Raw genomic sequence first — 4,949 nt, 5'->3', positions numbered from 1 at the left:
GTAAGGACTTACCTTAAATGATACCTCTAGATTCGATCATCTTCTTCTTTCCAGTAGATTTCAGAAGTCCCTCCAGCGCTGGTGCCGGTCTCTGATCCAGCACTGAACGCTGTGTCTTCTGTGTCACACGGCGTCTGTGTGGGTGCACGCTGCTGGGCTACCTGCATTGACTTACCCTATGTCTCTTCTCTTCCGGCCGAAGGTCTCTACTACGCATGCGCCCGACCCCATGATCCGTTGCGGCAGTTCTAGAACCTTCAGAACTTCAGACGGGAGCGTGCCGCTGCGACACAGGTAAGTTTTAATCTTTTTGGTAACATTTTTTTAACATGTTTTTGCATATACAGTAATACCTTGGTTTACAAGTAACTTGGTTTGAGAGCGTTTTGCAAGACAAGCAAACATTTCTGAAAAATGTTGCCTTGATATACAAGCAATGTCTTGCAATAAGAGCACAATTTTGTAGAAAAGCACCACCCGAATAAGGCTGTAGTAGTGCTAGTGATGAGTCTGTTTAACGACAATGCAATGTCACATTGGATAGATTCCTTGTTAAGGTTTCACGAAATGAAAAAGATTCCATTGAGTCAAGAGATATCAGTGATTCCTTTAGTGATAGTGAAAGTCGTCCTACACAATAATCCTCCTCTCTCTTGTCCCCCTCACACCGGCCACGAAGGTACCGCTAATTGGTTTATTTTTCTTTATATTTTGTAATCATTTTTATATGAATATTTTTGGGTTGTGGAACAAAGCATCTGAATTTCCATTATTTCCTATGGGGAGATTCGCTTTGATATACAAGCGCTTTGGATTACAAGCATGCTGCCGGAACGAATTATGCTCGTAAACCAAGGTATTACTGTATCTACTGCTTGCTAGCAGTAAATGCATGCAAAAAAATCCGCAGCGGGTTTAATTGTACTTTAAGTGTGCTAAAACGCTCAAGACAAGGAATCATGCTCATTTCTTTGGCCCCTGTTCACACCTGGGCGTTTTGTCGCACAAAGTTTCCCATGAAAGTCTATATGACCAAAAAGAAGCTCATGTACTTTCTCCAGTGACAGAAGTTTTTCTGCTTGCAACAAAATGCTCAGGTTTGAACAGGAGCCAAAGAAATGAATGGGTTCCCTTGTCTTGAGAATTTTGTCACACTTATCTTTGAGTGACAAAATGCCTAGGTGTCAACAGGGACAAAAAGTGTTATTAAACTCAATGCATAAGAATTACACGAACATATCACATTGTCTATGGCAATGTCCACAAATCACTCTTTTGTGGCAGCGTATTGCTGGTTATGTAGAAACTATATTACAATGGTCGCCTCCGTTAGAGCCATTGCTTTTCTTGTTCAGCTGGCAGGCCTCCAATGCGCTCATTTTGATAGGGGTAAGGGCCCGGATTGCTTACGTATTTGCTTGCTTACAGGCCGTAGGTGCATCATGCAGACATGGAATAACTCTCCTCCGCTTTCTCCTGTGATACATGACCTAAGGATGCTTTTCTTTAGAAAGAAATTGGACGCAGAACTCCACAAGGATACCCAGATCAAACGTTTCTTTCGTAGATGGTGGTCAACAGGGCTGAAATCTCTCAGATAATGACTCCGTTCAAATGTACATCGTGGTATCTAGAAGTTAGTCTTTCAAATTCTTTGGGAGCACTGGAGGCAGACACTTAATGTAACTTGTTATTTTGACCTACCATATGGGTGCCTGGCAACCTCTGTTTTGTAGTCTACTATTCTTGACGAGGAGAACAAGTACATTTTGCCAGTTGGGGACCTAAGGAACAAAGGGCCCTGGTCCCCACAGTCACACTATTATTATACATTTATATAGCTCTGACCTATATTGTAGTGCTGTACAGAGAACAATGAGCCAGTCACATCAGTCTCTGTACAGAGGAGCTTACACTCTAATGTCCCCTCCCCCACAGTCACATCAGTCTCTGTACAGAGGAGCTTACACTTTAATGCAGAATGGCACCAGCTGTAGAGGGACTACAAATCCCAGCAATACATTATACAGCAATGCAGAATAGTATATGAATTGGACTCTGCAACGCAGTGGACCCTGCGCGTAGTAACGCAGTGGACCCTGCGCATAGCAACGCAGTGGACCCTGCACGTAGCAACGCACTGGACTGTTCACTTAGCAACGCACTGGACCCTGCACTTAGCAACGCACTGGACCCTGCACTTAGCAACGCACTGGACCCTGCACTTAGCAACGCACTGGAACCTGCACTTAGCAGCGCACTGGAACCTGCACTTAGCAACGCACTGGACCCTGCACTTAGAAATGCACTGGACCCTTCACTTAGCAACACACTGGACTACAATATTTAATTCAACATTGGGATCTAGAAATTTATTATAATAGGGAACATTACAACGTAATGTTCCCTATTATAATCCATTTCTCTAAAATAAAACACCACACTGTGGGCAGTTTCTGGGCCCCCCTCACCCCCCACCGACCCAGTGACTTACCTTATACACTGTTGTCCTGCCATAGCGGGACACCATCCCAGCCACATGGTCTGAAGGGGGCGGGGCATGTGACACGGTGCCTGCATCAGGAGAGAGGAGATTCGGAACACCTGCATCAGACACAGTGCCGGAGCGTCCGTGCTGCCCGGCCTGCCGTATACCATGTCAGCAATGGCTCAGCCTGCCTTGTGCTACCCCCCAGCCCTGTCATTGGGCCCCCTAGCGTTGGGCCCCGGGGCGGCCGCACCCGCTGCACTGCCGATAGGTCCGCCCCTGGTTACAAATGTTACATTGTTCTACAATAAATAGAACTTCTGGATTTATTCTCAACCTGCGAGTGCTGGTGATCTTCATTGTTGTTACTTCTGGATATGTACGGCGCCATCCGTGGACATCACTACAAGCACCACCGCTATTTTAAACACTGATCCAAATTGTTTTATGGTGTGCAGGGGACATCTTTGTTTATTGACCAGCAGTAGGGGGACTACAAATCCCAGGAATACATTATACAGCAATGCAGAACAGTATATGAATTGAACGCTCTGGACTTAGTAACGCTCTGGACTTAGTAACGCTCTGGACTTAGTAACGCTCTGGACTTAGTAACGCTCTGGACTCAGTAACGCTCTGGACTCAGTAACGCTCTGGACTTAGTAACGCTCTGGACTTAGTAACGCTCTGGACTTAGTAACGCTCTGGACTTAGTAACGCTCTGGACTTAGTAACGCTCTGGACTTAGTAACGCTCTGGACTTAGTAACGCTCTGGACTTAGTAACGCTCTGGACTTAGTAACGCTCTGGACTTAGTAACGCTCTGGACTTAGTAACGCTCTGGACTTAGTAACGCTCTGGACTTAGTAACGCTCTGGACTTAGTAACGCTCTGGACTTAGTAACGCTCTGGACTTAGTAACGCTCTGGACTTAGTAACGCTCTGGACTTAGTAACGCTCTGGACTTAGTAACGCTCTGGACTTAGTAACGCTCTGGACTTAGTAACGCTCTGGACTTAGTAACGCTCTGGACTTAGTAACGCTCTGGACTTAGTAACGCTCTGGACTTAGTAACGCTCTGGACTTAGTAACGCTCTGGACTTAGTAACGCTCTGGACTTAGTAACGCTCTGGACTTAGTAACGCTCTGGACTTAGTAACGCTCTAGACTTAGTAACGCTCTGGACTTAGTAACGCTCTGGACTTAGTAACGCTCTGGACTTAGTAACGCTCTGGACTTAGTAACGCTCTGGACTTAGTAACACTCTGGACTTAGTAATGTACTGGATCCTGCAGAGCCCATCTGAGACCCCACCAGAGAGTGACCCTGCAGAGCATACCATAGATCCTGCACAGCCCATCTGAGACTCTCTATGGTGAACTCTTCAGGGTCTCAGGTGGGCTGGTCCCTTTCCCTGCACATGCAGCTCCTCTTACCTGCCTCTGCTGGGCCCTGGCCTCCTCCGCTGCTGGACAGGTGCTGCTGGGCCCTGGTCTCCTCCGCTGCTGGACAGGTGCCGCTGGGCCCTGGCCTCCTCCGCCGCAAGACTGGTGCTGCTGAGGCCCAGTCTCCTCCCCTGTCATGGGCCCCCCAGCCTTGGAACTACCTGTGGTGCGGCCGCCCCAGGACCTGGGCCCCCCTTATATGGGTATCGTATACAGTAGGTGTGACTCCAGTCTCACTTCTTTTCATGTGTTCCTTTTTAATTTGCTCAAAAAAATAAACTTTTGTTTGTAAAATGTTTTTTAGTAGATATACAGTACATCAGATGGGCCTTATTTGTTGTAAGCAAACTGGACACAGACCATGCTCCCCTTGTCCTTCCCTCCTTACTGAATACATAGATAGAAGGATAGTGTTAAGGAACATCAGTCACTATCTGGGAATTCAAATAGAGAGAGCAGAAGATGGCAGCTATCTTCTCAACCAAAGTCAGAAAATTACAGAAATTATGGAACAATTCCACATGCAAAATGTAAAGGAAGTAAAAACACCTATGCAACCAATCTACCAAAAGAGGAAAGAAGCAGAAAACTTGCTACCCAACAATGACATGTACCCAGGGGCATAGGTGCCCTGTGCAAGAAAGCTTTACAGTGCCCCTCAGTGACCACACCCCTCAGTGGCCACACCCATTTCTCCAATATCCGCACCATTTAAAGACTCCCATTTTGTTAAACCCCCAAAAAAACATATTAAAAAGATAAAATGATAAAAATAAAACTTTTATTCACAGGTATTAAACTTGTAGGCACAATATAAGTATTCTTATTAAATAAAACAACAGAAGGCAAACAAGTGGAAAACAATAAATGTCAAACTTAAATAGAGTCTATTTTAGTTTGACATTTATTGTTTTCCACTTGTTTGCCTTCTGTTGTTTTATTTAATAAGAATACTTATGTGGCGGACCTAATAACCAAAGGGCCTTGGTGCAAGATTTTATCTTGGGCCCTCCTCT

This window comes from Nanorana parkeri, unplaced genomic scaffold (genome assembly GCF_000935625.1).
Source record: "Nanorana parkeri isolate BGI_ZX_2015 unplaced genomic scaffold, ASM93562v1 scaffold1444, whole genome shotgun sequence".
Classification (NCBI taxonomy): Eukaryota; Metazoa; Chordata; class Amphibia; order Anura; family Dicroglossidae; genus Nanorana; species Nanorana parkeri.
Note: the sequence above shows the minus strand (reverse complement) of the source record.